The sequence below is a fragment of the Plecotus auritus genome (genome assembly GCF_963455305.1).
Source record: "Plecotus auritus genome assembly, chromosome: 6".
NCBI classification, from domain to species: Eukaryota; Metazoa; Chordata; class Mammalia; order Chiroptera; family Vespertilionidae; genus Plecotus; species Plecotus auritus.
Window position 1 is genome coordinate 74,706,353 of NC_137773.1, and position 13,460 is coordinate 74,719,812.

The window sequence follows — 13,460 nt, forward strand, 5'->3', positions numbered from 1 at the left end:
AATGACAATGTTTACTATGGTTAGAGCTCTCTGGAGAAGAATGTCATTAGTCAGATCAGAAATTAAAGGAAATAGAGGAACTGAAATTGTACAAACATAACCTAAAATAGAATGCAATTCACGGAAGTGAGCAGGACATCGAGGATGCCACTGTTCAGCCCTCCAGATTGCAGAACTTGCCCTAAGCATCTAATATGTGGTCTGTGACTGAAATTCAGTCTGATTTCTCTCTTCATCCCAAGGACTGTCTGCACAACTTCTTGGGTGCATATACTGCATTTTGGATACCACTGATTATCTGTTCGCATCACTTCATGAAAACATAAAACATATATGTGAAGAAACCTGTAACAGCTGAAAATATAAAATACATGAATGGTAGTAAAGATGATTTATTTGAATAATATATGTGCAAGAGGAGAGAAAAAATAAATAATAAAATATAATTTAAAAAATGTGTTAGATCAACTAAAACTTTATTTTCAGGAAAATTGAAGATTAGACAAAGATTAAAGGGAAATAGAGATTAGGCAGAATTACTGGAAAAAAAATAGAGAGCTAGACATAGCTTTGCAAAATTTTTGAGCTGTTTTCATAAAAAGATGACATACAGGTTTTAAGGTGGAAAAACCAGTTATCTTAGAAGCAAAGATAATTAGATGAGTATCTTTTTTTTTTCAATCTGATCTCAGGATCATGTTTGATAGGGGAACAAAACGGGTAGGCTTTGAACAAAGGGTTATGATCCAATAACCAAAGATGAGTCCAATTCATATTCATATTAGGAGACAATAGAAAGATATAGTGGAACATGCACAAAATTAGAAACCATGACCATCTATGAACCATCTCTACAGAAATAATTTAAGGAAAATATCTAACCAAGAAAAAAGACCAAAGGTATAAAAATAAAAGTAACCATGGACTTTTGCCCTCTCTAGTAGGACATCAGTGAAGGACTTGCAGCAAAATGGCTGAAGCAGATGCAGCGCACCAGTGCTGGTCAGCTCTTAAAACTGACTAGGGAAAAACTACTAACAGTGAAGTCAAAATTGCACCAGAGCTGGGAGAACAGAGATGAACAAAGAAGTCTCAGACCAAAGTCAGGGAGGGAAAGAGAACCAGAACCTCACAGAAAACAAGTCGCCATGTGGCTGAACACTGTACCAAAATCAAAACTTTGGAAGCAGAACCTCTAGGAAGATAGAAAAGCTTTCCTGAACTGCTTCATTATCAAGTCCAGGACGACTAAGTTCATCTAACAGTGAGAGGAAGAAAAGTCTGGATGTCAAATCTCATGCAAGGTTATTAGGAGAATAAAGAGAATAAATAACAGAATAATATCCCTGCAGACAAGGAGAGCAAGCCAGGAAGAGATGCCCACACACAAATCCAAAATCTAGCCTACTACGTTAAAATGCACCATAAGGTGTGAATATTATAATACAAAGCATGAAAGAGCTACATAAACCAGACAACTGAGGTCATAGAACTCAAGAATTAGAAATAATAGGAAAAACTATGTCAGAAAGGAATACTAAAGCTGAAAGAATACAAAAACAGCAGCAACAAGAAAATAATGTCTTAAGTCAAATAGTAAGTGAAATAATAGAAACATTTCAAATAACTATTAAAATTGAAGAGATAAAAACATTTAAGAGGAAAATTGGAAAGGTACTGAAAATAGACAAGGGAAATTAACATACAGTTAGTAAGAATCACAGAAGAAAACCAAAGCAAGAAAATAGAGGATATACAAAAATCCGTAATTTTTACAAAATCCTGACTATAAAACAAGTAAAAAATGTTTTTAAACTACATATATGTTTTGGGAGCATCTAGGAAAAAAGGGCACGTGCCTTATAAGGGGAAAAATATATTATCAACCTACTTTATTACAGCAACACTGAAGCTTATTACACATGTCAGTGGTATATATACTACCCACAAATTAAATGGAACATGTAGCTGATTATTTGAGTGCCAAGATATTATGAAAATTTGATAAATCTATTGGAAGAGTTTGTATATAAGCTTTAGTTGATAGAGTAAGAAAGCAATCCAGTTCTTTCTATTTTATCATATTTCTAATGCATACAAATTTTCAGTTAGGCACTATAAGTTATCCTCGGATTGTGTCATCTTGATATATAAACTCCTGAAGGGAAAAAGAAATGGTCAGACATTTCTAAAGTGCAATAAACTTTCCTGTATCACTACTATTCCCTTGCCTGCTAATCTAGCACTTCCTAAATCCATGCCAATCTGCCCAAGGTAATGTGTACTTTGATATGTTTTATATAATACATAAAAAGCAGACAGCTCAAAATGTACTAAATAATACAGTCTGTATTATTTTCAACAGCACTACAAATAATAAACCTTTCTCCCAGATACCTCAAAGCAATTCAGAAATAATGAATTGTTAAGAGCTCTGAGATGAAAATATGCTATCAGTATGGTTTTAATGAAAGAAAAAGGGAAGTTCACAGAGGTAACATAAGCCTCTAAAAACATTCATCGAGTTAGAGTGAAGGCTGAAGATAGGACCCAAGACTCACATCTCTCCATACAGAACATAAAAGAGAATTATTTTTTTCTTAATAATAAAATGCAAATTCATGTAAGGATCATATTGCAAGGGAATTAATTAAGTTCAAGGGAAACCATTAAGTTAGACCAAAAGAGAAAAATAGATAGCATAAGAAAAGTTAGTTCTGATTATTTAAAATTTTAGAGCAGTGTTATCAGTCATTTGGCTCAATATGAATTAATATTTCAGCATTATGAAGTGCAGACAATCCTGACAATACATCGTATTGGAGGAGTGTAGGAAATGGTTATCAAGAGAGAAATGGTTGGATCACTAGCAAACATTTCCTCTGGCAGCTACCAAAGTGTTCCTTTTACATGAGAGAATAAGCCAGCCCCTAAGAAGCCCCTAAAACTTTTGTGTGATATTTATTTCTGAGCAGTCATCAGAGTAGAAAAATTGTAATATAATAGACCTAAATACTGCCAGAAACATAGAGGCTAGCATAAGAATAATTTGTGATGATCTGCAAATTATCCTGTTGGTGAACAATACTAAAAAAAAAGGAACAAAAACAGATCTAGAGACAGAGAAGCATTTTTCAGACAGTCAAACCTTAGAGGGAGGGGAGGGGTAAGGGGGAGAGATCAACCATAGGACTTGTATGCATGCATAGAAGCCTAACCAATGGACACAGACAACAAGGGGTGAGGGCATGAGTGGCGGGGGGGGAGGGGGAGGAATGGGGAGATAAGAACACATATGTAATACCTTAATCAATAAAATAAAATAAAATAAAAAAATAAAAAAGACTGAATTTATATATCAAACTTCATCTGATAACCTAATAATCATCTATACTAATAAAAGCCTAGGTGGTGTTATACCCTCTAGCGCAACGTCATCACAAGATGGCCAGCACAAGATGGCCACTATAAATATGGCCGCCACAAAGATGGCTGCCACAAAGATGGCCACCACAAGATGGCCACACGCACAGCGGAGGCGGGGCCTAGCGGCTGCTCTGCACAGAGGGTCCTGCAGCTCTGCACAGCATGGAGGAGGCCAGTTCCAGAGTCTGCGCTGCCTCATGCGGAGGAGGCGGGTCCTGGCAGAGGAGGCAGGTCGCAGCAGGGGAGGGCAGTTGTGGGCAATCAGGCCAGCAGGGCAGGGCAGTTGGGCGTGACCGGGCAAGCAGGGCAGGGCAGTTGGGGGCGATCAGGCCAGCAGTGGAGTGGTTAGGGGGTGATCAGGCTGACAGGCATAAGCGGTTAGGGGTAACCAGGCAGGCAGGCAGGCTAGCGGTTAGGAACTAGCGGTCCCAGATTAGAGAGGGTGCAGGCCGGGCTGAGGGACACCTCTCCCCCGTGCACAAATTTCGTGCACCAGGCCTCTAGTTTAAGATAATATAAACAGCAACAGTGCAATTACTTACCAGAGAATTCTCAAACTAAAGAATTCAATCCTCATCAATTATGGAATACACAATTGCCTTCTATCTGTAAAACATTTTTACAATCTAAAAAACTCTTTTAAGTGTTTTATTTAATGAACTCACAAGGGAAAGCAGGACTCTATAATTCTGATGAACAAAAGGAATCAGATTTGATCTCCAGAAAACAGTTCTTCTAATGAAATAAAACAATTTGCCTCAATGCAATACTCAGTACAAGCAATTTATTCTACTGATGTAATGAATTGCTTACAGTTCATTAAAAAACCTTTTTATTGAATATAAAGAAGAGAAGAAGGGAACAAATGGACTTAGACATGCATTGGACAGTACAAGGTAGTTGTATCATCTATATATATATATATATAAAAGGCTAATATGCAGTGTCCCCTCGGGAATTCGACCGGAAGACTGGGAGTTTGATCAATCGCTATGATGTGCACTGACCACCAGGGGGTGGCATGGAATGAAGGAAGGCCCTGGCTGGCAGCCAGGGAAGAAAGGCCCTAATCGGCCTTGATCGTTGGCCAGGCCTAGCCACCCTACCCGTGTACAAATATCGTGCCCAGGCCTTTAGTAGTCTATAAATGGGCAATCTCTTATGGTTGTACTTAATATAACTTATCTGAGAACTTCTCCAGGAAAGTTTTGAGTCAATTTTAACCCATTAAAAAAGAGCCTCAGATGCCTATCCATGTTTGATATATACGAGAAGACATGTACAGAAAGGAATTTCATGCGTTGCCACATATTTTTATCTCAACAAATAGATAATCGTATTTGACATTTATACCACCCTTAAAACTAAACCCACTAATATAAAATCACACAATTCATAAAAAGATAAACTCTCTCAGATACAATTACTTCTTTAACTACAGCTTACTTTTTCTCACATGATAGGGAAGAATTAAATAAGCATACTAATTTACTTATCTATATATTTATAACACATACATGTGAATATAAAAACAGTTTGCCTAATATAATCTGTGGAAGAATAAAATTAAAATATGCTGGAGAATATGAATTTTTGAATATATGTATTAAAAATAGGAAGCTGGGTATCTACCATTTTCCCCCAATAAGGTTTTTCATGTACTGATTTTATCAGCACTGAAATAGAGATGCAAAGGCCCTCGATTTCAATGGTCAGTTCTAGGATTTCTAAAATCCCTTGTTCCTGAACTGCCTCTGAGGTCCTAATTTATGTTTTGGTGAACACTCCTGGTTTCTGCAAATGTATTGGCAGCCCTTATTCCATAGTGTAGACAGATAGGTGATAGATCATAGAGCCATAGTAGAACCGTCCAATTAAAATGCCTATCCAGAGAGAGCGCCTGTCCTAGTTGAAGCAATTTTAATTGCACTGGGGCTCCCTCTGATGAAAACTCTTGGATAGAGGACAACTCTGCTATTAATTTTCTAGCATCTCCTTTGAAAGACTCTCCTGCTGCTCCTAGCTGAATGTATCTAACCGCTGCAGCCTGAAACCTCGTTCTCCCAATGGTCACAGTGAAAAACAAAAACATGATCTTGAGGCAAATGTGCATACAAGGGATAATGACTTTTGAAGTGATGACATGTTTTATCACACCTCTGAGTGGCTACTCCCCAGCTGGGGTCAGTCAGAATAATTTTGACTGTAAAACAGAGTAGAAATCATTTCCTTTTATGTTTAAAGAAATAGACACGGAGTGTGCAAGGCTCCAAAGTGGTAAAGATTGAGAGAAAATGTGAGAAGTGCTCAATCCCTTAAGGGATACACCATGTTTGAAATTCTAACACAGAGATTCTCTCACTCATCTCTTGTGAAAGAAAATAATCCCAAATCACACAGGTAAACTGTCAGTGCTGTCAGATATCAATGAACATTCCACCATCAATCATCAGCATTTATCTCTTAGCAAGATTCGGAAAGCTGTCCAAATATGATGCAATGACCCCCAGCTACCACAAATACTTAATGAGATCTTCATAGGATCTTTTGAAATGTTGCTTTTAACGTTTAACGCCTTTCCTTGTTTCACTCTCACCAGACTCTTTTACAGACACTTGTGATTCCACTTTAATAATCTTCTTTATTATTGCGGGACACACTGGAACGGAAGACAGCCTTTTACATGATTTATAAAGTGTGTATTTCCATAGCAACCAACTGAAAACAGGCATCTTTATAAGAAACTGGATAACTATAATGAGAAATGACAAAAATGGTAATACGGTTTATTTTTTAGCTTATTGTTTTCTATGATTGCCTTATTTTATTTACATTAGTTAGTCAATTAATTTGTAAACTTTCACCAATAGTGGATTCATTATAATTCTATCACCTGTCAGTGGGTTTTTATAAAAAACTTGGTTCCATTTTTCTGAGAGACCTCTATCTAAGGGAGCTTAAATAGTTTAAACACAACACAGTGTGGAGGCCGGGGGGGCGGAGGGGTCGGGGAAGAAATCTTTAGTCACTGTTTCCAAGATGATGTCCAAAAATTAAAAATTAAGGAGTGCTTGATGTTTTAAAAATAAAAGCCAGATTATGGAATAAACTGTTTCACAGCAATGGAATACCATTGTCTCAGTGAGTGAAGTTGCCAAAAAACTCTCTCATAATTAAGTCAAGCAGGCAACAGAATACCAAAAGGCAGCTCAGGCTCACCAAGGTGCCAGGAGTGGAGATGTAACGGGATATAATCAAGTCACGTAGTATTACATTTCTCTAGAGCAGTGGTTCTCAACCTTTCTAATGCCGCGACCCTTCAATACAGTTCCTCATGTTGTGGTGACCCCCAACCATAAAAGTATTTTTGTTGCTACGTCATAACTGTAATTTTGCTACTGTTAATGAATCGTAATGTAAATATCTGTGTTTTCGTGACCCACAGGTTGAGAACCGCAAGCAGGGTTGCCTAAGACCATCGGAAAACACAGATATTTACATTACGATTCATAACAGTAGCAAAATTACAGTTATGAAGTAGCAACGAAAGTAATTTTATGGTTGGGGGTCACCACAACATGGGGAACTGTATTGAAGGGTTGTGGCATTAAAAAGGTTGAGAACCACTGCTCTAGACAGACATAGAGATCAGAATTTAAATTCCTTTATTAAGTAAATAATGTTTGCACATTCATGATATACTAGGCACCGTACAAGCCTCAGATGACATGGCAATAAAAAGATGGATGAGGCCCCTGTCTGCAGGAAGATTGCAGTTGAGTAAAAGGAAAAGTATTAAAGAACTATATAAATATTATCTATCTTTGTTGTAAGTGACATGAAGATGAAGAGCAGAATATAGTAAGGTTATATTACATTGGTTCCTGAACAATTCTTATGTAAGCTAATAATAGATCAAACATCAGGAATCTATCAATGCTTGGTTATTATTTTGTTATTTTATGGTAAATTTAGGAATGCAAACCAATGCTTTTTACTTCAGGCAGCTTTCTAGGTATCCTATCTAATAAAAAGCTAATATGCTAATTAGACCAGACAGCAGAATGACCTTCCTGAATGACCAGTGGGTTGGGGGGTGGGGCTGCAAGGCAGCCAGGGATGCTGCAAGGGCGGAGGCGGCAGCGGGGCTGCGAGGGCCAAGCCCCTCGCACGAATTTCGTGCATTGGGCCTCCAGTCTAATTTATAAAGAGTTACTACAATTTATCGCAAAGAGCTAAAGCAATTACTTTTAAATATATAAAATTTTAGCGAACCACATGACATCACAGCTGTGCTTTGTTCTTCTTTTTGTTCCTTAGATGAATTGTAATTACTGATCCAAGAGGTGTATTTATAGTTATCTCTGTGTGCTCTGTTACTGGTATATATTTTCTCTAGCTTTCCTGTCTATATACAATGCCCTTCTTTCTACTTTCATATCCAAACCTTATTTACTCTTTAAGATTAATCTAAAATACTCTCTCATTAGTGGAGTCTCTATTTTTGATGATGTACCATATAGTATTTAAAGCAATAGTCATTAAAATTTTCTGAACAACCAAAGTAATATGTTTATTGTACAAAATATGAATGACAAATCTAAACTAGTACACTATTACACACCTAGTGCACTGACTTGTCTAAAGAGGCTACAATAACTGTGTGTTTGTGTGTGTCGAAAGAACCTGACTCATTTACCCCACATTTCATAATTCTGATTTATCGTGGTAGACCTACAGAACTAAAAGGCTGTAAGTATGGCCTTTCTACCTCAAAGGAGGTGAACTAGATACCTTTGACATAGACATCTGATCATGCTCACTGATATCCAGATGAAGGGTGCAGGTGACCTCCCAGGTATGCACCCTCAAATTCTGACCCAACTGAGCTTGCTCTGTGGCCCTGGGCCCTTCAGGCAATGAAAGTATCCCACCTTCAGGGAGGAGGAGGGACCAGTTCAGAAGTCACCAAGGTATTTATTGCCACTGTATGTGGGAAGGAATAACAGAATAATAAAATCATTTGTCAGATTCCTTCCTGCTATTTTTATCTACAAATTCTATTTTAATGCAATTAAAAAGGCTAAAACATGTCATTTATCAGAAAAGAGAGAAGTTCTTAATTTTGCCTGGCCTTATGTATAATAAGCTAAAGAAATCAATAATCCCTTTAAAAATATTAGGAAGTAAAAGAAGGCACGTCAATCGTTTTCAGGCCTAATGCTCTACCTACCAACTTTAAAATATACGTAATATTAGGGTTGACATGAAGTTTCAAAGGTCAGTAAAATGATGTGGTTTAATTATGAGGTTCCAAGGCATCCAGGTTCCAAGAGATGTGAGTTCAATTCTTATTTCTCTTTAAGTAGTATGTTATGGGTACCGACTTCTCCAGGTATTAGTTTATTTGTCAACAAATTTGGAAAATCATATTCTGATAAGATAAATGAATTCATCTAGAAAAATGTAGGTGTATAAATTTAACAATAGAAAGATGCTAAAATCCTAATCTTATGGCTTCTATTTTCTCAGTGATGTATGAAGTAGGACTATGTGTGACGATTTTGAGAAGATGTGAAACTTAATAGATAAAAACAATAAAATAGATGGGTCATCATTAACATTCTACAGTTGTCAGTAATATTTCCCATAATGTAATGTTGGTGAATATAATTAAGTCAGTCTTCTAGGTCTTATAAGTTTCTCTACCCATGCTGAACTACACATCTAGAGAGAGGGTAAAAATATGGTAAAGGGGTCATCCAATATTTGCATTTTGCTTTCAAATGAAGGAAGATCAAAATAAATTACAAGATCAAACATAAGCAGAAGTCATTTAAATAGAGGTGCTTTTCATTAAACACTAAATAGAATATATTGACTTAGAGTCTCCCAAAATCAGTGGTGAACATTTTTCTCTAAATATTGTTATAATAAAATCACCTGTACAAAACAGAAAATGTATTTAGTTTTGTCCCCAATTCTATCTACTCCCTATTAAGGTTCCAAAAAAATCAAGTCTTGATTTTTCTCTAAGGGTAAACTTCATCATAATTTTAGAGTAGCTGATGTTATTTTATAAAGTCATGAATCTAAATATATAACAGGATATCAGGCAGGGAATCTAATAGTTTTAAATTTTTGTATAGTGTTCAAACCTTTATTTGCAATCACTTAATTTTATATGCATTTATTTCTCTATCAAATCTCAAAAATGAAGTAAAATGTTTATTGGATCATCCAAGCTTAATAAAGCAAGAATATTTTTTCCAAAAAACAAAGTATGATCAACTTTATTATGAATTTGGAAACTACCAACATTACATTATGGGAAATACAACTTAAAAAACAAAATTTAAATTAAAAAAACAACACCAAAAAAAGCTTTAATTTTATTAGTCATTTAAGCCTGAAAATAACCATTAAATTGTTTTAATGTATTAAGCTCTGATATGTATCATTTTGAACAACTACCTTTGAGTTTTTATTTACATAAAGTAGAGCTGTGAACACCCTGCTTCTGAGTCTTTCAGCATCTGAACAAATAGTTGTTTTTTTTTCTCAAAGAATGAGCTCTAACACAAAAGATTCAGACAAAACCAAATGTGAGCTGAAGGAACAATAAATTAAATATTTATTAAATAGTTGTTTGTTTCTAGGAAAATTATAAATATATTTATGTATACCTTTCGTCCGCATTGAATATAATACTAATACATTTGTTTGAAATATGAATTCCAGTGAAAAGATTATAACGATGACAGTGTAAATAATAAATCTATATATATAAAAGCCTAAGTGACCAGCCGACTGGCTGGTAGCTATGACGTGCAATAACCACCAGGGGGAAGATGCTCCAACTGGTAGCTATGATGCACACTGACCACCAGGGGGAAGACGTTTGACGCAGGAGCTGCTGAGTTGTGGTGACTTGGCAGCTGTGGTTCCCAGGTGACGCACCCAGAACCAGAGAGAAGGGAGCCCAATTCTGGGGTGCGTCACCAGAGAACCGCCCTCTTGCAACCCGTGACTCCTTGGGGGATGTCGGAGAACCGGTTTTGGCCCCATCCTCGCAGGCCAGGCTGAGGGACCCCACCAGTGCATGGGGCCTCTAGTTGATAGATAAAAATTATGAGGCAGATATATGGTTTTTGAAGTTGTTTTTGGTATTCAAGACAAAAATGGTGCATCACAACCAAATGGGATATCATTGTTTCCTCCCAAATTATATACTTACTAAGGTTAAAATTACAGAATAAATATCAGGGAACCCTAAGAGTTTGGGATGATCCCAAAGTATATCTGGAGACATATTAGGAAAATTGAAACAGCACATGGTTAGGGAGAGGAGTAAGGAGTTTTAAGGAGTTAATGCTCTATGTTGTCAAATATAGCAGAGGTTAACAAAATAAAGATTTAAATTATAGTAGTTGTGTATAGAATTATTAATATGGAAAGTGTTAATAACTTGAACAAGGGAAACTCTAGTGCAACTGAAGTGTCGACATTATATTTTGGAACAGCTCTCCAATAGAACTTTCTGTGAAGATGGAAGTGGACTATAGACACAGTGGTAGCCTTAGCCATGTGGTTCTTCAGGGATTGAAATGTGGCTAGTGTCACTGAGGAAATTAATCCCTAGTCTAATTTTATTTTAATTGCTTTAAATATAAGTAGCCTAAAGTGGCTACAGTATTAGCAATCACAGTACTAGAGGTTTCAGAAATTAATATGTGGTAAGAAACAGATCACAGTGATATAAATGATGCTTTCAAAAGATTTGTTATGGTTTTGTTTTGTTTTTTTTTTGGTTTGTGTGTTTGTTCTAATAGTTTTTAGGTGGAATCTTTAGCATTATATATAAAATGGTACACTTGAAACCTATTTAATTTTATTAACCAATGTCACCCCCAATAAATTTAACTTAAAAAAAAGAGATATGTCATGTGTAAAGGAAGAAAATAGCCCAGCAGTGCCCAGCCGGTGTGGATCAGTGGTTAATGGCCACCTATGAACCAGGAGGTCCCTGGTCCTCTTCCTGTTTTTTGCTGGGGACACAAGCTCAGGTTGCAGGCTCAATCCCCAGTAGGGGGCATGCAGGAAGCAGCCGATCAGTGATTCTCTCTCATCATTGATACTTCTATCTCTCCCTCTCCCTTCCTCTCTGAAATCAATAAAAATATATTTTTTAAAAATAGCCCAGAAGTAGGCATAAATGTGAAATCATTTAAAATAATTAGTTGTTTTTTACATATGTGCCTACACTGGAATTAAAGAAGTGGGGAGGATAAGTAGAGATGGCAAAGATGAAGGAAATCAAATGCAAGTGAGAAAAATGATTTTAATATCTAATTAGCAATTTCTAAACTAATTTTCACTAAAAGTGATAAAAGTTAGGATGTGGTTAAAAATAACAGTAATACCTTATCTTTCTGACTTTGGTGTATATCCTGGGTCTTCCTCATTTGCCCAAATAGATCATTCCTTTTCTGCCCTGCTTTGTTGATTGTATCCCTGTTAAATGTATCAGTGGTAGATATTGGAATATCTAAGAATGAGAGAAGTGAGATTAAGGTATTTGTTGCAGCTGAGTTCTCCATGCCTTCTCACTCACTGACAAACCTTGTCTGACAAGTTTTTGTGTTTTCTTATTCTTTCCTCAGTTTCTTTATCCACCTCTAGTTACAGCATTTACTGACCCCCTGAGTCTCAGTGGTCTTTCATTATTGCTTGACCTAGGTACTTAATCATTACTTGTTTATTTTCTTAACCATGCCCACAGCTCTGAAAATATGTCATTTATTAAAGTCTTCAATGAAACTCTTCAAATGGGCCATTTATGTCCCATTAAGCTTAACTAATTGGAAATGAGAGTAGCACCAGGAATTAGTCCCTCAAATTGAGATGCGGGCATTGAATTTCTAATATAGTTTATGAACTCAAAGATTACTTCATTGTAAAGGAGAAATGGGACCTTAATAATTTATTACATGAGGTGGCATTGTAAGTCTTAAATCATAAGCTATATTGCTTTGGAATAGCATGCTCATTGACGATAAACCACTAGAAAGATATTGCTTGTGGCACTTAATTACTATAGCAATAATGGAAATTAAAATATCTGTCTGTTTGTCCTGGAAAAGGTACTCAAAGAAGAAAACAATAAAATAAATGTATAGCCCCCAATTCCCAATTCCAGGTGTGGGTAGAGACTAAGAAAGTCTATGTGTGTGGCCCCTTAAAGAAATTATTTCCTGTGGCCATAGCAGGCAAAATAGAGAATTTCAGCAGAGAGTATAAATCTATAAAAAATCAGCTATAAATGTTCAGACTGTAACACACAATAGCTTAAATTTAAAACTCAGATATGTCTAATACTGCAGATGGAGAATTAGAAAAATTGAAAATAAAATGTTCAGAGAGAATCAACAAGACAGAAAACAGAGGAAAAGCTTAAGGGAAATATGGGACATAGTGAAAAACTTTGAATATATTTTAATTAGAACTCCAGGAGAAGATAAGATATAAAGTAAAGCAGAAGCAATATATTCACGGATATTGGCCAATAAGCTGCCAAAATTTTAAGTCACTAAACCAGGAAGCAGTATGAACCCTAAACAGGATAAATATAAAGCACAACATATCTAGAGACAGCATAATGAGCAAATCTTGGGGAGAACTATCAGAAAAATCAAAGAAGAGCAATCGTTCTGGCAGCTTCCTCATCAACAGAAAAAGAATATAGAGAGAAGGCCTAAAAAAAAAAAAAAAAAATTGAATGACAGCTTCAAGGTGCTAAGAAAAACCAGCAACTTCCATATACTTTAAAATGTAAGCACAATGAAACATTTCAGTCAAACAGAAATTGAGATAATTTGATAATAGCAAAATAATACTAAAGGAAACAATAAAGCAACTTCATGAAACGGGAAAATGATACCAGATGAAAGCACAGAGAAGTGAGGAGGAATAGAAAGTAATGGAAAAAAATATATGTAATATTGATAATATTGTTTGTGTTTTAAAATATATAA